We start from the raw sequence: 24,154 nt of genomic DNA, 5'->3' as shown, positions 1-24,154 counted from the left end.
CAAAAATAAAATTAAGAAATCTCTCTTAGAATTTGTGCATGAGATGTAAATACTCTTTCCTGTTTTCCCAGGGAATTTTCAGTAACATTTACTAATGCATGTGGCACTGTTTCCTTTATTTAGTTGGGGAAGGCTGAGAAATAATGTCACTTAGAGCATCGTGGTAGAGATCCTGTGAATAATGAGGTCACTGCATAGGAGCTATGCATAGTTTCAGTGCTATTATTATATTTTCTCATTTTTAAACCTGTTTTGCTCATTTTATTATATTTGCAGGATGGTGTAGCATTTTATTGTTGTTCTGTGCCATGGTCCTTCCCCTGAAGCTTTATTATATTAACTTGGGATAAAATGAAAGTAAATGTTCTTGGTTCTAATTAGTATATGATCTTTGTGGGGACATTCTGCTAACTCTACCTTCAAAACTGCATCTGTGTCCACTCCTACCACTAAGGTGGCCACTGCCCTCTCTTGTGAGGCTCTTTGCACCAGCCTCCTATCTGATCTTCCTGTTACCACTCTGAAGGAACTATCATCCAATCCCTAAATAGCAACTAGAGCGAGCCTGTTAAACACAAATCAGATCATAATACTTCTCCACTCAAAATCCCCCATATTATCCCATCTCATTAGAGTCAGAATCAAACTCTCCTCACAGCTCGTAAGGCACCTGCTTTCACTTTATTTCTTATTATACTTTCTCTGTTCCTCCAGGCACACTGGCCTCCTGGCTGCTCCTGGAACACACTAGGGTGCTCCCCATCCCAGGGCCTTTGTCCTCTGTAGAACACACTCTTCCTTCTTTCCGCAGATATCCATATGGCTCACTTGATCTGCTGCTCTAAGTCTTCACACAGATACCACTTTCTCAGTGAGGTCCATCTTGTTACCCCACTTAAAGCTGCAACTCATCCCCCAGCACCATAACTCCTATCACTCTCCCCCATGGCACCTATCTTCTGATGTACCAGACTATTCTCTTACTTACTTGGCTTATTGTTCATTATCTGTTCTTCCTGCTAGAATATAATCTCCACATTTCACGGAATATTTTTAAAGGTTTTCCCAATTATTTTTATTAGGGTAAAATGCACATAGCATAAAATGTGTCATCTTAACTGTTTTTTAGTGTAGAGTTTTGTGGTATTAAATGCATGTATACTGTTGTGCAACCATCACCATCCATCTCCAGAGCTCTTTTTTCACCTTTTAAAACTAAAACTCTTCCATGTGAAGAAATGAAATCTCCCCATTGCCCCTCCCCCAGCCCCTGGGAACCACCATTCTAATTCTCTTCACTGCAGTATCTCTACCACCATATCCAGTGCTAGGCAGGCATAGATAATCATGAAATATCTGTTGACTTAATGAATAAAAAAATTAAAAGCTAGTAACTGAAAGTGTGATGGAGGCGAAAGGAAAGACAAAACCGTATGTTTTCATGCTCAAGGCTTTGGCAAACTGTATCTTTGATCTCTTATTTTTTCCCAGAGAAGAACCTGTAAACTTGACTCTTAACACCCACACTATAATTCTCAAGGGAAAACAGTTAATTAAATCATAGCCATGACCTTTTGCTGTTGAGCTCTCTTGTCCAGGATCCTGAGTTGAGGGGGTGCTTACCTTGTCTCCTCAGAGCTTTGATTATTCAAACCCAAATAATTTAATTAAAAACATCAAGGCTTTTTCCTCCCTTATTTTCCCCTTCCCCCAGTTCATGGGCTAGATTTGTTTCAGGCATGAGAACAGAAAGAGCATAGCAGGAAGGAGGGTAAGGAAGAAACAAGGGAGTTGTATAACTCCCCCTCTTCTCAAAGACACCAGTTCACCTGGGAGAAAAAGCTACATATCTTTGCTCCCTTTTCTTCCCTTTGATTCAATGAAGAAGCTACAAAAATGTCAACCTGACCTTAGCTAAACTCACTTGTTAGTGATTGACAATACATTTTTTGAAAAGCATATTACCTCTTTGAAATGAAATGTATTTAGTCCTCCACAGATTTTCAATAAGACATAATTTATAATTTCAAAAAATAATAGAGTTTGACATTATTATGATATGAAACCTCATCAAACAGTATTTTAGGAACCACAAGAAACGCAATCAAAATTATGTATTTCTTTTACATCCTCAATGAGAATTATTATTTCTTGCATTATTATTTGTGTCTGCAAGTTGCTGTTGGAACAAATGTCCTGTGCTTTCCAAAAGCATGGAGAATGGGCCAGCTGCCGATTCGGTTGATTCTGGTCCAGGGTTAACGAAGTGAAGATTCCAGTGCCCTGAGGTGGCTTAGCAGCTAACACGTTCCAACCTCCATGCCGTGCTCACCTAATTAGAAGGCCTTCACCTCTACCCCACCCCAATCTCTGCCTGATTAACCCATGAGAACCATATCTTTCCTTTGAGGGTGTTCCTGATGCTTTGTATTATAAATGTGTGCGAATGTTGCAACTTTGCCTGGCTCCAAAGTCAAGGGTACAAACTGATACCCATTCAGAGGTCAAATAAGTCCTGCAAATGGACAGGACAACGGAGTGGAAGTCATGGGTAAGCAGATGCTGCCAACATCCAGCTATGTTCCTACTCAGGACTGGGACCGGGTGTGTCCAGATCTTCCCACTATTCAAGAAAAGTCAGAAACCTGTATTTCACAGAACATTTGAGTTATTTGCTGGCAAGTGTTAGGTTTTACCATATGAAAGTTATTTTTACAAATTAAAAACAGTCAAATAATAATTTCATATAGTATGGTAGGCTAAACAATGGTCCCCAAAAATATCTCTGGGACCTGAGCATATGCCTCATATGAAAAAAATAAAAGGGTCTTTGCAGATGTGATTAAATTAAGCTTCTTGAAATGGGAAGTTATCCTGATTACCTGGATGGGCCCTAAGTGCAGTGATGAGTGTCTCTATAACTGGGAAGAGAGGGAGATTTCACACAGAAGAGGAGGACGTGGGCCACAGAGGCAGAGATTGGAGACATGTGACCATAAGTCAAGGAGGGCCAGAGCCACCCGAAGCTGGAAGACTCAAGGAATAGATTCTCCCCTAGAGTCTCTGGAGAGAGTGCAGCCCTGGAGACATCTGGATTTCAGCCCAGTGAAACTGATTTCAGACTTTTGCCCTCCAGCGTTGTGAGAAAATAAATGTATGTTGTTTCAGGACACCAAGTTTGTTAGTTTGTTACAGTAGCCACAGGAAATGAAACCATACAGGTCAACTCAATAGAATATGGGCAAATTCAAATATATATATATTTATTATAGATATAATATATATTTGATTATATATTATATATATTTGATTATATATTATGTATATTTGATTATATATAGTTGATTATATATATATTTGATTATATATACACATATATATGGTTCTATATATTTTTATAGAGAGAACCAAAAAGTGTCTGAGACAGTTCTCAATCAATTTAGAAGTGTATTTTGCCAAGGTTAAGGACGCACGCCCAGGAAACAGGTCTGTGCCTTTCTCCAAAGATAATTTGAGGGCTTCAGCATTTAAAGGGGAAAAGCAGGCTGAAGGAGAAAGAGGGAGGGTGTGGTCACATTACTGAATCCACATGTTGCAAGGGAAAAGCAACAGGTAGGGGAATAGTCAATGATGTATTTCTCTGACGCTCAGTAAATCTGCACTTTACATAAGATAAGGTGAACACACATGGCTACCTGTGCAGATATTTAACCTTTGATCTGTAAGCTCTCTGCTTAGGAACAAAAGGAAAGGCAGCTTCTTGCATGACTCAGCTTTCAGCTTAATTTTTTCCTTTTGGCAGAGTGAATTGGGGTCCCAAGTTTTTATTTCCCTTTCACTACACACACACACACACACAACACAAATAGTATGTTTACATAAACCCACACGTGTATTTGTGTGTGGAAAGGTGTGTGTGTGTGTGTGTTTGTGTGTGTGTAAAGGCAACATGCAGGCCAGATAAAGCAAATTGCAAGGTAGATCTGTCCTTCAAGTAATTAATTTGGTCTATTTCAATCATTTCTTTTTCATCCTTCTCTTACCTATAGTGACTGGCACTGTTCTCTATACCTTCTTCAAGTGTTATTTGAAATCACTGCCAATGGAAAGTAAAGGATTCTGCCAATACATCACCTAAGCCCTTGTATTTCCCAAAATCCCTCTGCAGAGGTTTAATGACTCCAAATTCCCTTTACCTTCTGATGCAAGTCATTAAGAAAAAAGATGACCTCAAATATTGTCTTTAGATTCAATTCATTAAGTGCTGGGCACTATAAGATCCAGAGTCAGGGGAGAGCAGAAACCGTCAGAAAAAGTAAAAAAGTGAAATGCCTCAAAATCAGGTTAATTGAACCATATTAAGTATGTGTAGTGAATTCTTATAATTTTATGTTGCCTCAGGATTCATTCTAAGTTAGACTTTCTCATACTAGAAGCAGGAATCAGTCATCCTTCACACAGTCTCCCATTCTGCACCTCCTCCCAGTTCCTCAAGGTGGTCAGACACCTGCTTTACGTAACCACCTTCGGGTGAGCACCCTTGTATGGGACAACTAGATACAACCTACTTGACACCCCACTGACCCCCATAGTTCCCATGGACTGCATAGATATTTCACAGTGACCCCCTCGCAGTCACAGCATGTCTCCCTGGAGCTTGTGCCTGCTTCCTTCAATCCCACCAACAAGAACTCCTTAGAACTCCCCATGGGAAACCTGCTTGAGTCATGCCTGGGACCCCAGTAAAGGCGTTCGCTCTCAGGTCCCTCACTCTCTCTCTCTCTCTCACTCCCCACCTGCCTGATTGAGTGTGCATATCCTGCCCAGCTCTTCCCTGCCCTTGGCCCTGTAAGGTGTGCAGCCCTGTTATCTCTGGAATCTGTAAGTAATTAAAAAAAAAACAAAAAACCCTGCTTCTGTTTTTCCATGTGTTTTGCTGTGCTGCCTCCTGTGTCTCACCTGACTAACACACCTGAACCCAACTTCTGTCCTGGTCAGGGCTCTCCTAGAGAGTAGCTATCATGGATGATGGCCACTCTCAAAAGAGAGACCTGAAGACCAAATTAGGGGAAAACTCCACATCATGCAAGTCCACACATTTTTGCTGCTGCCTTTGCTAGGGTCCTTTGGATCTTGACCTGGCCTCTGCATCTAGCTTCTGAGGGTTAAATCTATGATGGCTCCTCCTCTTGGGCTTCCGTGAGGTCCCATGTTGGTATGCGTGAAATAAGCTCTTCTTGACCTATGCTAAGTGTGTCGCTATTGCTGACAACTAAAACTAGCCAGTGGCTTCTTCAGGAGTCAACTCAGCAGCTTTCCTTCTACTATGGACTACGCTAGTGTTATCCAAACTGTCAGTTCAACTGGGGTAAGAAGATTGCACCGGAATGTGAATCAACACGCTGCTTCCTTCATCAAGAAAGTTTTGTTGCGAATTTCAGCTGAGTCAAAATGTGTATTTAGTGATGTAATAATAGATTTACATTCCCTTGCAAGTTCTTTGTCTCGTTAACAGTAACCACCACTGTGAGGACTGACAGCTGATTCACAGATCTCACTTAAAGTAGCACTGGCTGTTAGCCAACTTCCAGCTAACCTCTCTTCCACCTTCACCTTTCCCAGCCTCTCGTAATCACTACCCTGCACTCTACTTCTATGAGATCAACTTTTTTAGCTTCCACATGTAGGTGAGATTATGAGTATTTGTCTTTGTGCACCTGGCCTATTTCACTTAACATAGTCCTCCAAACTTATCCACGTTCCTGCAAATAAGAGGATTCCTTCTTTTTAATGGCTGAATAGTATTCCATAGTGTATGTATTCCATGGTGTGTGTATATATGTGTGTATATGTGCACCACATTTTATCCATTCATCTGTTGTTGGACATTTATGTTGATTCCATATCTTGGCTATTGTGAATAGTGCTGCAAATAAACTCAGAAGTGCAGATATCCCTATATCAATTTCCTTTCTTTTAGATATATGCCCAGGGAGAGGATTGTTGGATCACATAGTAGTTCTATTTTTAGTTGAGAAACCTCCATACTGTTTTCCATAATGTCTGTACTAGTTTACACTCCAACAAACAGTATATAGGAGTTCCCCTTACTCCACGTCCTGTCCTATACTTGCTATGTTTTGTCTTTTTGGTAATAGCCATTCCAGCTGGGGTGAGTTGACATTGCAATATGGTTTCGATTTGCATCAGCCTGATGATTAATAATATTAAGCATTTTTTTCACATACCTGTTGGCCATTTCTATGTCTTCTTTTGAGAGATGCTTTTCAGATTCTTTGCCCACATTTTAGTTGGATTATTATTTGTTTTGTTTGAATTTCTTGTATATTCTGGACATGAATTCCTTGTCAGATGAACAATTTACAAATATTTTATCTCATTTTGCTGGTTGCCTCTTCACTCTGTTGATTGTTTTCTTTGCTGTGCAGAAGCTTTTTCGTTTCTTACAGCCCCATTTGTCTATTTTTGCATAAGTTGCCTGTGTTTTTGAGGTCTTCTCCATGAAATCTTTGCTCAGATCAATGTCTTGAAGCATTTCTCCAGTGTCTTCTTCTGAGAGTTTCATAGTTTGAGTCTTACATTTAAGTCTTTAATCCATTTTGAGTTGATTTTTGTACATGGTGAGAGATAGCAATCTAGTTTCATTCTTCTGCATATGAATATCCAGTTTTTCCAGCACCATTTATTGCAAAGACTTTCCTTTCCCCAATGAATGTTCTTGACGTCTTTGTTAAAAATCAGTTGGCTGTAAATACGTAGATTTATTTCTGGGTTCTCTATTCTGTTCCAGAGTTCTAGTGTTCTATAGCACTATAGGATGACTATAATTAACAACAATTTATTGTATATTTTCAGATAGCTAGAAGAACAGCTTGTGCATGTTCACATCACAAAGAAATGAGAAATGTTTGAGATATGAATATGAAAATTACTCTGATTTGACCATTACACATTGTATGCATGTATCGAAATATCATACTGTACCCCATAAACATGCATAATTATTACGTATCAATTAAAAATAATAATAACAGCAAAAATATGTAGTATTGGCCTAAAGTTTTCCTAGGCTAAGAGAACTCCAGGGATGTGATTGGTTCTGCTCTCTTCCACCTTTTCTTCACAGAATGAAGAAACAGAGCAGGAGAGAGGAACACTTTTTGCATTAGAATGATGGCGCTGGTCTATATACGATATACCACTTTCTTTTTAATAATAAGGAAATAGTTTTTTCCCACTTTACCATTAATTTTGCCCTTTGAAGTCAAATCCTGTGCTAAGTCCAATTTGCCAGAATGGTCTTCTAAAAAACTTTTCTTGGCCTGTTTCTAATGCAAAAGTGCCTCGGTCGCTGAAATGAATCAATCACATGCACTTATTTGCTACATTTACCAGAGGGAAACGTTAAAAAAATAATGAAAAATCAGATTCATAAGACTTAAAGCAGAAACATAACACAGCTTTGCTGTGCTCCCTCTTCCTGGGGACAGAGAAGGGATAGATCTGGGAGTGGTTTTAAAATTGGGACATTTCTTTTAGGTAAAATGAAGAAGTCTTCACTTTACTTAGTTTGTCTGTTAAAATTTTTCACAACAGTGTGCTGTCAAGTACCTTGAGGCATCTGCTAAAGACAGGAGGACACTTCTTACTCCGAATGAAACCAGGAATGGAAATGGCAATGAGTTAATTAAAAAGCATTTAGTTGAGACCTTCCAGGGTTCATAACACTGAACTGGGCACCTGCCTATGAAAGGAGAGATTCAGTTCATTACAGGAATTAGAAATAAGCAGACAAAAATATATTCCAGAAACTCACCAAAATGAGACAGAAACGATATAAATGCCAAAAATATATTTTCTTCAAATCCTGAAAATAGATGTGTTGACTTTTCTTGGAAACAGTTATTTTAAACTGTTGGAAGACATACAAGTAAACCTAAAACTAATAAAGGGGCCTGTGTTAGAAATGAGGCCTCATAGCAAGCATTTTGGGGGGTTATTAAATTGTTCTGTGCTCCCAAATGCTTTATTAAAGTATGCTATTAATTAAAATCAAAAGTGTACCACGAATTGGGCCAAAGAAAAACATCCAAATTCTCAACATGCACTTGAAAAGATTGGATGCCTCTGTGATCTTTGCCAGTTCCGATTCATGCCACGCCAGGATTCTCCTCACTTCCAGCTTACCTACGAACAGTTTGTTTATATGGTACCTGCCTTCCTTATAGGACAATGAGTGATGAGCCTTAAAGATTAAATGCTCATTCACATATTCATTTAATAAGTTATTACAAAAGACTAATTGTTGCCATGTAATCATTGCTACATATACCTTAATGAACACATAGACCAGGTCCCAGCTCCTGTGAGCTTATACTGTGTATAATTGTGAAAGAAACCATGTGGACAAAGGGAAAGTCCTGTTCACACAGCATTCTAAGGATAGGACTCACCTCCCACCTGATCTGAGTATTTCAGAATCTCAATTGCAATTTTAGTTGGAGACTATCTGGTTCACATTTATCGCTGTAACCTTATCCACAAGTGTCATTTAACTTTATTGTATTTTTATTGTCAGACATAATTCATTCATTCACAATGAGTCACAGCACGTATCCAGCATGGGGCAGAGTATCTTGGAGGGCAAACAAGCGATGCCCTGGCTGTTCCTAACGTGTCCTTTCAATAACCTGATGACATTCTGATGCTCATTCCTTTGTTTGTAATTTGTTTCGCCTTTTCTCCCTTGATATATTTTTATTGTTGGTGCTTTGAAGTTTCACAATGATATCACTAAGTTTGAATCTTTTCTTATTTGTTGAGATAGATATTTGTTGGGCCTTTCTAGGAGGGGAATGTGTCTTTGAGGTCTTATAAATTTTTTGATATAACTTATTTAATAAATACTTCTGCTCCATTGGCTTTTTCATTTTGTTCTTCTGGAATTTCTAATAGTCTGATATTAGATTTCCTAATGTATTTTCCTAATTTTTTAAAAAATATTTTCTCTCATATTTTTATATCATTGCCTTTGTTATATGTTCTAGAAGATTGGGCTTTATTTTTCAAGACTTTCACTAAATTTTTAATTCAGTTTAATTTCATTTCAGAAATCATCTTATCTTGTTCTTTGTTTCTTCCTTCTGGTATCCTATTTTGTTTTATTAGCATATATAAGGGCAAGCTAGTTTGCAGGGACAAATAGACAAGGGACCAGGTTAAGACAAGGCAAATGAGACAGTCTCCTCTCATGCCAAATTTAAGGTGGCACCAAAAACTCAGCTATCAAGATAAATACTGTTCTTAAATATCGTATTTTTTAAAATCAAAATTAATGTAAAAATGCATGATGAACAAAATTTCAAAATTTTCAGTAAATGTAGCCCCAATAAAAGTGATGTGCCAAGCATACTAGAGACAAAGTCAAAAGGAAACATCAGTGTATTGATAGTGTCTTTATTTAAAATTGTGATATTTTGTTCAGCAGATGTCTTTTGAATCAATTTTTTAATGTTATATTAAGGTATTATTTATCATGGTTACTGAGTTTTTTGGCACCCTTTTACATTTAGGGCTGGAAATAAATGCCTCACTTGACTCATTCACTTCATCATAGTCCCATCCCTAAATGGACACAAATATATAATGACTTAGCAGCTGAAGCTTCTCTTTCACAAAGCAGTTGAACTAGGATATGATTCAGCCATAAAAAAGAAGGGGGTGCTGAGGCGGCTCATGAATAAACCTTGAAAACATTACACTATAATAGACATAAAATTACATGATTCCATTTATAGAGATATCTAGCATAGGCAAATCCATAGAGACAGAAAGTAGATTAGTGATTTCTGGGGACTAGAAAGAGGAAGAATGAAGAGTGGCTGCTTAATGGGTACAGAGTTTCCTTTGGGGGTGATGAAAGTGTGCTAGGACTAGGTTGTGGTAATGGTTGCACGATATTATGAATGTGCTAATTGATAATAATGGTAACTTGTATGTTATTTGTATTTTGCCACAACAAAAAAATTGGAGAGATCAAAGGGAGCTAAGCAGAAGCAAGGTTTCTATACTTCACTTTTAAGTGGTTAAATATTGATACTAGCGGATAAGGTACATATTCCTTTGTACATATTACTAAGGTACAAAACTACCTTGTCTTCTTTCTATTTATACTAATTCCTTTATCAAAGGGTTGCTTGGCCACACTCTTTTTTTGTTCTTTGTATGGCTAGGCTGCAAACATTACGTTCTGGTTTCCTTTAAATTATAAATTCCATCTTTAAGCATTACTCTCCTTTCTCATTTTATTGTAAGCAGTTAAAAGAAGCCACACAGCTCCTTCAATATTTTGTTTAGAAATTTCTTTCAGCAGATATTCTACTTCATTGCTCTTAAGTTCTGCCTGCCACAACACCTTCAAACCTGAACACAATTAAGCTAAGTTCTTTTCTGCTTTATGACGTGGATGGCTTTGTTCCAGTTTCCAATATCTTGTCCCTCATTTCCATTTAAGAATTCATGCAAATAGCCTTTACTGTCCATTTTTCCACCAACATTCTGGTCATGAACACTTAGTAATGCCTAAGAAGATTCAGGCTCTCCTTACACCTCTTGTTCTCCCTCTGAGTCGTCACCAGAATCACCCTTAATGCTCCGTGTATGGCAATCTAGGCATTTTATAGCCTGCTCCTCAAAATTCTTCCAGCTTCTACCAATTACTCAGTTCCAAAGCCACTTTCACATTTTCAGGTATTTGTTATAGCAACAGCCCCACTTATCTATGCCAATTTTCTGTCTTAGTTTATTTTGTGCTGCTGTAACAGAGTATCACAGACTGGGTAATTTCTAATAAACAGATATTTATTTCTCACGATTCTGGAGGCTGGGAAATCTAACACTGAGGAGCTGGCATCTTGGAGGGTCTTCTTGCAGCATCATCCCATGGTAGAAGGTGGAAAGGCAAGAGAGTGTTCACTGATGTGCATGAAGAGAGAGAGGAAGAGAAAGAGAGAGGAAGAAAAAGAGAGAGGAAGAGAAAGAGAGAGGAAGAAAAAGAGAGAGCAAGATGGGACTGAACTCATTTTTATAAGAAACTCACTCTCAAGATAACATACCCACACTCATGATAATGACATTAATGAGGGCAGAGCCCTCAATACCTAATCACCTCTTTTTTTTTTTTTCTTTTGAGATGGAGTCTTGCTCTGTTGCCAGGCTGGAGTGCAATGGCATGATCTCGGCTCACTGCAACCTCTGCCTCCTGGATTCAAGTGATTCCCCTGCCTCAGCCTCCCGAGTAGCTGGGACTACAGGTATGCACCACCACGTCTGGCTAATTTGTTGTATTTTAGTAGAGACAGGGTTTCACCATGTTGGCCAGGATGGTCTCAATCTTCTGATCTCGTGATCCACCTGCCTCAGCATCCCAAAGTGCTGGGATTACAGGCATGAGCCACTGCTCCCAGCCATCTAATCACCTCTTAAAGTTCCCACTCTCAATACTGTTGCATTGGAGATGAAGTTACCAACACATGAACTTTGAAGGGCACATTCAAACCATAGCATCAACTTTATTCATAATAGCCGAAATCTGGGAACTACTGAAATGTTCTTCAGTTTGTGAATGGTTAAACAAAAATGGCACACTCACATCATGAAATACAAGTCAGCAATAAAAGGGAACAAACTCCTTTTATATTCAACAACTTGTATAAACCTCGTTTATAACAATTGAATAAACCTCAAGTTAGTGAAAGTAGCTGAATAAACCTCAAGTGAGTAAAAGTAGCTGATCTCAAATTTACATACTGTATTATTTTAATGATAACATTCTCAAAATTACAGAGGTGGAGAACAGATAAGTTAGCTACTAGAGGTTAAAGATAGGGTGAAGATGGGGGGAATAAAAAAGTAGTACAAAGAAGTTTTATGGTGCTTGTGCATTTTTTATCTTGATTGTGATGGTCCATACATGAAACTATACACATGATAAAATTAGGTAAACCTACGTGCATGCTCACAGTAATGAATGCATATATAATTGACAACACCTGAGTAAGCTCTGTGGATTGTTCCTGGTTTTATATTATACTACACTTATGCGAGATGTTACCACTGGAGAAGGCTGAGTGAAAGGTTCAGTGAATCACTTGTACATTTCTGTGTATCTATGAATCTATAACTATTTCAACATTTAAAAATATATTAAGACATAAGTAAATGGACAGGAAATGTATACCAGATACATATACCAAAAAAGTTGCCATAATATTAATATGGGAGAAGGTAGAATTTATGTCACAAAATTAAGACAAGGAAGAGAACTTCATTATGCTAAAGTGGGCATTTACAATATGCAATTATGATTAAGAACGTATATCCTCCAAATAACATAGATTCAGCATTTATGAATTTAAAAGACTTCAAAAGACACAAAGAGAAAAAGAAACGCATACTTAGTTTGAACCTTAATTTACCTTTCCCAGTCAATGATGATCAATGACAAAAAAAAAGCAAACCTTCAAAGGAACTAAATAATATAATTAATTTGTTATATTTAAAATTACATACTCTGAAAATAGAGAAAAAACTGTTTTTCTAGTGCCCACAGTCCAGTCTTAAAAATTGACCTTAAAAGTTGAGACAATAAAGAAAACATTGACATATTCTAAAATGTCAAATAGTACAGATCATAGTGCAATAAAACTAAAAATTAGTTTTATCTTCATTATTAGTTTAATTATGATCTCTGATCATAGTGCAATAAAACTAAAAATTAACAGCAAGGTCATGAAACAACTCATAGATCAAAAAGGAAATGCCAACCAAAATGTTTTCTAATTCAAACATCACTTGTTAGAATAATTAGATATGCTAAATAAACCTGCTCAAAGTTCACGGCCTTAAATAATGTCAGTAGACAATAATGAAATGATTCAACTAGAAAATTTTGAAAAAAAACAGAACATTTAAACCAAATGAGAACAGAAGGAAAAATGAATGAAGATAAAAAATAGCAAAATTTGAAAACAGAAAAATACTAAAATTAATAAAAATTTTCAAAACCTAAAACTGTTTAAAAACTAACAAAACTGATAAATCAAAAGAAAATCTAAAAAAGAAAAAGGTATAATTATACAAAATAAGGGAAGAGAAAATTAGCCACATAAATTAGGATATTAAAGAAAAATCCTGGCTGGGCGTGGTGGCTCACTCCTGTAATCCCAGCACTTTGGGAGGCCAAGGCAGGCGGATCATCTGGAGTCAGGAGTTCGAGACCAGCCTGGCCAACGTGTTGAAACCCTGTCTCTACAAAAACACAAAAAAATTAGCTGGGCATGATGGTGGGTGACTGTAATCCCAGCTACTCGGGAGGCTGAGGCAGGAGAATCGCTTGAACCCGGGAGGCAGAGGTTGCAGTAAGTCAAGATCGTGCCATTGTACTCTAGTCTGGGCAACAGAGTGAGACTCTGTCTCAAAAAAAAAAAAAAAAAGGAAAATCCTAAGATACAACTTTGTTCAACTCTATGCCATATGTTAAAACTTGGGGGAACAGACTAGGTCTGGAAAAAAATGTTTAGCAAAATTGACCTCAGAAGAGACAGAAAATCTCAACAGACTGATTTTCATAGAATATAATAAATTTGAAAAAAGTGCTACATCCAGATGGTACCACAGGAAATCAGCCAAGTCTATAAAAAGCAGATAATTTATTTAATATTCCAGAACATAGAAAAAGAAGTGAAAGTTTAAAATTCGTGTTATGAGGCAAGCATAATTGTGATATCAAAATTGATGAGCAAAAACAATGAGTTTTAAAAAAATCTAAAAGAAAATAATAGCAGGCAGAAGTAGCATCATAAATGAATATAGTATGTCCACATGGGATTTATTTCAAGATTTTAAGGAAGTTTTCATATGAAGAGAACAATTAATTAAATTCAGGACATTTATTGATCTGAGGGAAAACATACATACACACACACAGTTTTCTACAACAACTAAATAGCATTTAACAAAATATAGCATCCATTTATAAAAGAAATAATCCAACGAATACTTTTGAAAAATGATTCTAAAATTGCTCATTCATTCCATTTACAGCATTTTTTAACGGGACAACATTAGAAGCATTCCTACTGAAGTCAGGAATAAGACAAGAATAATCTCTAGTGGTTGTGATTTTTGTTTGTTGTGTTTTCAAACTAGACAGGTCAATCCTAAAGTTCATACGCCAAAATTAGTACAAATAGGGAAATTCTAAAAATAAAAAGTAATGATAGTGTATTTCAGGCATTAAAACTTGCACTGAAGTTTTAGTAATTAAAAACAGAATATTATTGATGCATGCATAGACCAATGGAACAGAATTTTAAAAATTTGGAAATACATTCTAATATAGGAGACTTTAATATATAACAAAGGTTTCACCCAAATCAATGTGGGAAAAAAAATGATCCACTTAGTAAATAGAATTAATGGGAATGATGTACGTGGGAAAAAAATTAATTTGATTCCACACCTCATATGATACCCAGAATGAATTGTAAGTGCATCAAAAATGAATTGTAATAAGCTAACTCATAAAAACTATATGAACACATAGCACTGTATCTTATAAACTTACACTGGGAATGGTCCTTCTAATTATTACACTAATCCAGAAACTCTTAAGGAAAAGACTGTTAAATTGAGGATATAAAATTCCAAAACTTTATTATGGCAAAGAACACTAAAAGTAAAGTTAGAACACAAGTGAAAATTTAGAAAAATATGCAAAAGACATATTATGGACAAAGAGCTAATCTCCTTAATATAAAAAAAGATCCTAGAAATAGGAAAAAAGACCACAAAAATGTAAATAAGTGGAAATAAGTACTAAAACTTCAAATACTTTTTTAAAAGATAACAAAGCAATAGAACAATAGAATAGAATGGGCATAAGATGCAACAGAATTTATGAAAAATGAAATAAAAATTGCATGTAAAGGTATGAAATGACATTTCATCTCACTCACTGGCATTTCTTGGTGAGATGGAAATGAGAGTGGTTATCATTATGAAGCTAGCCAATAAGAAAGAAACTAAGCAATGTTTAGAATTAGAATACCCTGTGGATTTGTCAGAAGAAAAGAAGTTCGCCGGAAATCCATAGAAGTGTTAGGAAGACACAAATCACAAGGAGTGAAATGGGATATTAAGATAAAAAGCAACCACTGAAAGTGAGAGGTGACTTTTGAATAGTAGACTCAGGGATTCCTTTGAATGGAGAATCTGTTTTCTTAAGCACATTTTGTGAAAACAATCATATGCAAATGCTTCTACAGCATCCTTTTGGTGCATGTGGGAAGGTAAGTCTTCTACTGCTTATTTATGAATAGTAATTAGAGGGGAGGTCTTAAAAACAGCAATTGCTCAGTCCATTAGTAGAGTTTGCAGGCTCACAAGGCTTAAAGTACACCAGCCACCAAATTCTATTTCTGGATGTGCCTCCAACTGCATGTAAATTCTGAAAGCTAGTTATCCCTTTTCCTGCTCCTGTCTCCTATGTCAGAGTGCAAGAAAGTGTTTCAGACGTGACAAGTTCTTACCGGGGGAATGGCATTCACAGGTAAAGAGGATGCAGTTATCAGAAGCTTTAGCACAAGTGAAACAGGCATTTCAAAGGACTTTCAGAACCTAACATTGAAGTGAAACATTAGTTTCTCCATCTATAGATTCTAAGCTTAGCAGCTGGAAAGCTGAATGGTAGGTGCTTTATCTTTAAGGACTATTTCCAACAATATAATTGAATCTCATAAAGCTATTGTTCACCATAAGATGCCAGATCCACAAGAGCACATACAATGTGCTTTCATTTGTATGAAGCTTAAGAACAGTCAAATTAATCTATGGTATTATCACACAGGAGAGATTTACTTGTGTACAGCAAAAATAAAATTCTAAGGCTCCCCAAGCTTCTGAATGGACCCCTCCTCTCAGCCAAGGGCATTCCAAAGTTAACCCAAAAAGCTTGTTCTGTTCAGGCTATTGATATTGTTTGGCTGTGTCCCTACCCAAATCTCATCTTGAATTCCCACATGTTGTGGGAGGGACCTGGTAAGAGGTAATTGAATCATGGGGGCAGTCCTTTCCCATGCTGTTCTCATGATAGTGAACAGGTCTCACAAGATTTGATGGTTTTAAAAAGAGGAGCTTCCCTGCAGAAACTTTTTTTTTTTTTTGCCTGCTGCCATCCATGTAAGATGAGACTTGCTCCTCCTTGCCTTCCATCATGATTGTGAGGCCCCCCCAGCCATGTGAAACTGTAAGTCCAATAAACCTCTTTCTTTTGTAAATTGCTCAGTCTTGGGTATGTCTTTATCAGCAGTGTGAAAATGGACTAATACAGCCGTAATGGAAGCAGGAGTTGGACTGTCTCATTATGCCCTCTTCCCTTTTTGAATTCAGGAAGAGCCAACCAGCATTTACAATCTATTGTCTCTGAAGCTTGCTCCTTGGAGGCTTCATCTGCATGATAAAACCTTGGTCTCCACAACCCCTTATTGTAACCTAGACATTCCTCTCTATGGATAATAACTCTTTCAACCAATTGCCAATCAGAAAATTTTTAAATCTACCCACGACCTGGAAGCCCATTCTTCAAGTTGTCCCACTCTTCCAGATCAAATCAATGTAAATCTTACATGTGTTTGATTGATGTCTCATGTCGCCCTAAAATGTATAAAACTTGGCTGTGGCAGGACCACCTTGGGCATATGGTCTCAGGATCTCCTGAGGGCTGTGCCATGGGCCATGGTCACTCATATTTGGCACAGAATAAATCTCTTCAAATATTTTACAGAGTTTGACTCTTTTTATTGACACTTGGGAGAGGAATATAACTGAACAGGTCATACAGGGTCTTCTGGGTACTGTGTTTTTAAATATATGTGTGCTAGTCACATGTGTGTTCACGTTGAAAATTCACGTCCAAGTGTGTACTTGAGATTTGTGCACTTTTCTACATGTGTGTTAGACTTGAAGAAAAAGGTTTTAAAATGAGATAAGCTTTTTCACTTATCCAGCTGGCAATTATTCAAAATATTGGATAGCATGAATTGTTTGTTAGGCTACAAGGAAGGTGTGACTCTTAGACATTATTGGTCAGAGAATAAATTGGTATTAAATCTGTGAAAGGAAAACAAATCTCGGGACCCCAAACACACTAAGCCAAAGGGAAAGACCAAGCTAAGAACTGGGTTGCGCAAACCTGCTTCTATTTTGTTCCTAAATAAGATAGTTACAAAGATTTTTTTTTTTAAAGTTACATACCTTTCTCACAATTTGCCCAAGATCTTGTGGGCTCCATGAGCTTTACCATAAGACAGTTCTGTTGAATCCACCCCTGGCAATGTGATTTGATAGCTTATCTTCACAGGTACAGGACAAAGGACAGAACTCAAAGTCTTACCTCTGCTCACCTGAGACAAATGCGTATCTGATTGCTTCCTTTGTCCTATGCTTACTTTATATTACGTAAAAATGCAGATTCACTGAGCTAGAGGAAGGCATAAGTGAGTATTCCTCTACCTACCTAGCACATATAAATTGTGTCTTCAGTGAAAGGCTGGCCCAAAACTCAAAAGGATACAATGGCTTGCCTCTTATCTACTCACATTGTTTTAAAAATTTATTCCAGCTGGGTGCGGTGGCTCACGCCTGTAATCCCAGCACTTTGGGAGGCCGAGGTGGGCGGATCACAAGGTCAGGAGATCAAGACCATCCTGGCTAACACGGTGAAACCCCGTATCTACTAAAAACACAAAAAATTAGCCTGGGCCCTGTAGTCCCCGCCACTCCGGAGGCTGAGGCAGGAGAATGGCATGAACCCGGGAGACGGAGCTTGCAGTGAGCCGAGATGGCGCCACTGCACTCCAGCCTGGGCGAGGGCGAGACTCCGTCTCAAAAAAAAAAAAAAAAATTTATTCCTCTTCCCCCAATATCTGTGTTTTCCCTTTAAATATTGAGGTCCCCAGGCCCTCTTCAGAAAAAGCATGGGCCACAATTTTTCCTGTGGATGTATGATCTTTCCTGGGTGTGTCCATAACCTTGGCAAATAAACCTCCTAAAATGATTGAGATTCACCTTGATCATTTTATTTGATTTATAAGCCCAACAAAGGTGATTTGGGAAAGTATCCAGTATCCAGCAATTTTACTTCCAGAAATTTATCCTAAGGCTATTCTTGCACACATGTGAAATTCTGTATCTATATATACACTAGCAAAACATCAAAAACAATCTGAGTTTTCAAGGCAAAAAAAAGATGAATCAACTGTGGCTCATCTATATATTGAACCGCTATGCAGCTGTTAAGAAAGAATAAGGATGCCAGGCCTGGTGGCTCACGTCTATAATCCCAGCACTCTGGGAGGCCGAAGCGGGTGGATCACCTGAGGTCAGGAGTTTGAGACTAGACTGGCCAACTTGGTGAAAAACCGTCTCTACTAAAAATACAAAAATTAGCTAGGCGTGGTGGAGCATGCCGGTAACCCCAGCTACTCAGGAGGCTGAGGCAGGAGAATTGCTTGAACCTGGGAGTCAGAGGTTGCAGTGAGCCAAGATTGCACCACTGCACTCTAGCCTGGGCGACAGAGTGAGACTCTTGACTCCAGAAAAAAAAAAAAAAAAAAAAAGAAAGAAAGAAAAAATAAGGAAGATACTATGCATTAATAACAAAAGTCCTTCAAGATATATTTTAACTGGAAAGAGCAACCTACTAAAATACACATAGTATGTTCCCATTTGCATGAGAAAGTGGCATTAATAAATAATATATACCTGTATAAAGTTGTATAAACATGAAATTCTTGGGAAAGGTAAACAAGAAACACAATAATTGTCACCTGGCTAGGAGTGGAGGATGGGAACTAAGAAGATGAAGGTCCTTCTGTATTTATTGTACCATTTTATAGTTTTGATGCTCAAAACATGTAAATGATTTATCTGTTCCAATGACTACATTTTAAAAAATTATTTGAGGAGGAAAAGAGTTTTTAAAAATGTATGACATATATCCAAGTTCCCAGAGAGCTGGGACTCACACCTATGTGTCTTTCCGATGTCATTTCAGATAGCCATCAGACAGCTGGTAGGGCTGTCTACTGCCCTAACCTGTCCCTAACCTATTTTACTGCTGAAATAGGCTAAACAGGCTGAAGAGTGAGAAAGGCTAGGGACAGGCTAAAGGGTAAGGCTGAAATAGGCTAGGAACAGGCTAAAGACCTCTCTTCTCCCTGTACTGGGAGCAGGATAGAGAGGCGAGTAGGATGATGAAATCCTTTTTTATCTTCCGAAACATATATTATTACCTTTCGAAATCCTTGATGTCAGGATTGCCTTAGCTTTCCAGCTGGGTACCAAAGGACAAGGACACCGATGCTAGTTAAGACGCAGCAGTTCACCTTGGCCCCCACACCACTGCTTAGAGTCATGCCACTGCCTCTCTCAGCTGCCCACAACCCACCTACCTGCCTCCCCACTTCAGAGCTGGGCTTTTAACCTAGAAGCCCTTTTACATGCACAGCTTCTCTGCCTTCCCTTCCCACCTCCCCCCGCAATTCACAGTTCACTGCACTGACAACTACTCTCCCTCAGGCCACAGAAAAGCATGGCCTGCTCAGCACATGGCTTAATTTTTCGTAACTTTTACAGTTTATTTTTATTTTTGTAGATTCAGGGGTATATATGCAGGTTTGTTGCATGTATATATTACATAATGGTGGAGTTTGGGCTTCTAGTGTACCTACCACGCAAGTAGTGAACATGGTACCCAACAGGTAATTTTTCAACACTTACTTCCTCCCACCATCTCCACCTTTTGGAGTCCCCAGTTTCTGTTAAGTCTCTAGATACACGCTTCTGGGCTGCTCTTCCAGCCCTGTGATTCTGGGATCTGCAATTTCACAGCCAGGTCTTTCTATATAATTGTGAACCACTTGATTTCTTCTTAAGAACGTAAATGTGAATGAAATCTATATCCATACATTCAAAAACATCTTTAATTCTCATTCACTATTGCACAGAGAGTTTCCTTTTTGCAAATAAGCCCGTCTCATCTCACCCTTACAAGGTTTTGATGGGACTAATTCCATGTTCCTTAGAACCATGCCACTCAAAGTGTGGCCTGTAAAGGGATCAGCAGAATTAGCATTGCCTGTGAGCATGTTAGAAATGCAAATTCTTGGACCCCATTCTAGACCTTCTGAATTAGAATCTGCATTTTAACAAGATGCCCAGGTGATTTGCATGCACTTAGCAGCTTGAGAAGCCTGCCCTAAAAAAAACATGTTGTATGCTTATAAGATCCAGTTAGGGGAAAAGGCTGGGGAGCAGCGGAGAAGGGAAGACTGTTGATGTATTTGTTTCTGCAAAATACTCTTCTCTCTTGAAAACGGGTACTGCACATGGATGCCTTGACTTGCTTGTAATGAAAGATAAGCAGGCCATGGGAAATCATTCACAGGTACTCCATATGGCGTGTTATGAAGAAAGCATGACTGAGCTGATCTAAGGATCCAAGGGAGACTGTCAGGAATTCCGCTTGTCAAAACTCTGGATCAAATGGAGATGGGGATTGCCCATGAGAGCATAGCTGGGAGGAAAACATATTTCCTTTAAAAAAGAAATTTCCAAGTATTCAGGTAAATCCACAGGAGATGGGACTTTGGGATGCATAATGATGTTACCATCGGAAAGACAAATTGCAAAACCACTCAGCGTCTTCCCCAACAGCCTCCTGGAGGAAGGCGGAGTTGACTGAGCATCTCTAAGAATAAGAGGTTGTCTGTGCTGAAACTTCTTCCAAGTGCTGGGCTAGTCAAAGAGAGCCTGACCAAGGAACCTTATGTCAGAAGTATTAACGGAAGTAAGGAAACAGAAGAGGAGATGCCCTCTAATGATGTTTGTGGTTGAAACAATGAGAAAGGAAGTCAGAGTGATTGAAATACATTATGTCATCTTGCTTTCTTACATCTTCAGAAAGGAAGGAGTGAAACTATATTAATCTGAACAAATGTTTTGTCTGATTACAAAATAAAATATATATCCATTGTAAAAAATTTGGAAAACAATGGGTCAAATGAAACAAAAAGTATTCATAATCTTATTACCCAGATTATATTTTGATATGGAACTATTTAGTTCTTTTATCTTCGTTTTTCTTACTATTTTAAAGGGTTGTTTTTTTGTAACTGCACAATGCAGGGATGCAAATATTCAAAAGTTCAAACAGTTTAGGACTGTACAGGATAAAAAAAGAAAATCTTTCTTCACCCGCATTCTCCCTAGCCCTCTATTCTACCCAGGCAATGCTATAAAACGCCTTTATCTATTTGCATTCTTATATATACATACACAAACATATTGCCTAGGATAGTTTATTTGATACATATATGGATTCATACTCTTCTCATATTGTTCTGCATCTTGCTTTCATCCTTTTAACCATATGTTTTGAAGAGTTTTCCAGGCTGGCACATAGGAACCACCATGCTCATTAAACTGCTGCATAGTATTCCATCCTATATATATATATATATATATATATATATATATATATATATATACATCACAATTTATTTAATCCTTTTCCTACTGTCACTTAGTTTAATTATTCCCCTTCTTCAATATTATGGTTCAAAAGGCAATGACATCTATATACATGCCTCCATGCACATATGTGAATATTTGTGTAGGATAAACCCCTAAAAGAGTAATTCCCAGCACAGTCTCTGTTTACGTTTTTGATAATGCCTTCCAACTTTTCCTCCAGTCAATGACAATTTATAATCACGTTAATTGAGTATTCATGGAGAGTATTCCCAATTCCCATACTCTTTCTCAAATAAGTGATTGAAAGTATTCATTTCCCACACTCTGTCCTGTGACGCAGTGAAGGACATGCCATCCCGAAATATGCCAAATTGATACATTGATTATTTCACATTGACAACATTACAGAAATTGTAGTTTCGTAAAAGGCTAATGGACCTGTCTCTTTCTACACTCAGTAAGCTGTAAAGATTCCTCTAAGAGGGATACTCTTCCTGTTCCAGAATGAGAAAATAACCCTAATCACCAGCAACTGGGAATTGAGGGCTGCAGTGGACCAGAATAAAAATACTTACTGAAGTAACCCTTATCTTCCACTAGTTTTACACCTCCTCTCATATCTCTAAGTGACTCTTCTGGAAATATACTACCCTAGCCAGATCGCCTTTATCCTGTCATTTTTTTCTCCAATTAATTGTTCTAGGTCTAAAAAGTATAAAAACATCTGTTAAACTAAAGAGCTTCTGCACAGCAAAAGAAACTACTATCAGAGTGAACAGGCAACCTACAGAATGAGAGAAAATTTTTGCAATCTACCCATCTGACAAAGGGCTAATATCCAGAATCTACAAAGAACTTAAACAAATTTGCAAGAAAATAACAACCCCATCAAAAAGTGGGCAATGCCTATGAACAGACACTTCTCAAAAAAAGACATTTATGCAGCCAACAGACACATGAAAACAAGCTCATCATCACTGGTCATCAGAGAAATGCAAATCAAAGCCACAGTGAGATACTATCTCACACCAGTTAGAATGGCAATCATTAAAAAGTCAGGAAACAACAGAAGCTGGAGAGGATGTGGAGAAATAGGAACGCTTTTACACTGTTGGTGGGAGTATAAACTAGTTCAACCATTGGGAAAGACAGTGTGGTGATTCCTCAGGGATCTAGAACTAGGAATACCATTTGACCCAGCTATCCCATTACTGGGTATATACCCAAAGGACTGTAAATCATGCTATTATAAAGACACATGCACACTTATGTTTATTGTGGCACTATTCACAATAGCAAAAACTTGGAACCAACCCAAATGTTCATCAATATTAGACTGGATTAAGAAAATATAGCACATATATACCATGGAATACTATGCAGCCATAAAAAATGATGAGTTCATGTCCTTTGCAGGGACATGGATGAAGCTGGAAACCATCATTCTGAGCAAACTATCACAAGGACAGAAAACCAAACACTGCATGTTCTCACGCATAGGTGGGAAGTGAACAATGAGAACACTTGGACACAGGGCGGGCAACATCACACACCGGGACCTGTCAGAGGGTAGGGGTCTGGGGGAGGGATAGCATTAGGAGAAATACCTAATGTAAATGACAAGTTACTGGGTACAGCAAACTAACATGGCACATGTATACCTATGTAACAAACCTGCACATTGTGCTCATGTACCCTAGACATTAAAGCATTAAAAAAAAATCTTGTTTTGGACACCTCTTCAGACTCACTCTATTGTGAAGAGACAATTTAAATAAAAACAATTTCTTTGTTTTTCACTTGTTAATCTGCCTGGTGTCAGTTTGGTTTCTAGATCCAGTTGAAGAGTCTACATAACAACTAAGGGGAATTGGAGGTAACCTCTGGCTCCCCTATATTACTTTTCCTAAAACATTGCCAATCTAGTCAGTCAAATTTTATCATCAGTCATCTGATTTGCTTGTCCTCTATTTTGAATGAGGTTGACCAGAATTTTCTTGTACATTTGTGGTCATTTTTAGTTCTGTGAATTGCTTGTTCAATCCAATGCCATTTTTCTAATGGTTGTCTTTTTGTATGGATTTGTAGGAGCTCTTTATATATTACAAACAATCATGTCCAGTTTTTTAACCTTAATAATAGTTCTACCAACAAAAAATAGTAGAACTTGAGAGAATCACAGCCTATTGAATGTTAGAACAGAGTATACTTGAAAGGCCATTTCATTCAAGAGAGCTCAATCAAGTGAATGAGCTCCAAAAAACTAAAAATACAAAAATTAGCCAGGTGTGGTGGCATGCACCTGTAGTTCCAGCTACTCAGGAGGCTGGGGCAGAAGAATCGCTTGAACCTGGGAGGTGGAGGTTGCAGTGAGCCAAGATGGCATCATTGCACTCCAGCCTGGGTGAAAGAGCAAGACTGTGTCTCAAAATAAAAAGGGATAATGGACACTTTCAAACACACCAATGTGAAAGGCATCAAGGCTTGGCCATAAGAATTCATTCTCGTCATGGCCATTGATGTTCATGGGATCAGCTTA

General features: G+C 37.9%; 2 long non-coding RNA genes across 3 annotated transcripts in view; one reads left to right on the top strand and one right to left on the bottom strand.

Moving 5' to 3' along the window:
- Positions 1–24,154, top strand: part of LOC134736202 (uncharacterized) — an 88,047-nt gene that overhangs the window by 16,101 nt on the left and 47,792 nt on the right. The gene's annotated exons all lie outside the window — the stretch shown is intronic.
- LOC134736201 (uncharacterized) overlaps positions 10,235–24,154 on the bottom strand; it is a 37,527-nt gene continuing 23,607 nt past the window's right edge. The window contains exon 3 of the long non-coding RNA XR_010120047.1: positions 10,235–10,995. This is a non-coding gene — a long non-coding RNA (uncharacterized lncRNA). The remainder of the gene's footprint in view (positions 10,996–24,154) is intronic.

The sequence above is a fragment of the Symphalangus syndactylus genome, chromosome 3, assembly GCF_028878055.3.
Source record: "Symphalangus syndactylus isolate Jambi chromosome 3, NHGRI_mSymSyn1-v2.1_pri, whole genome shotgun sequence".
NCBI classification, from domain to species: Eukaryota; Metazoa; Chordata; class Mammalia; order Primates; family Hylobatidae; genus Symphalangus; species Symphalangus syndactylus.
This window is presented reverse-complemented; position numbering and strand designations above follow the sequence as displayed.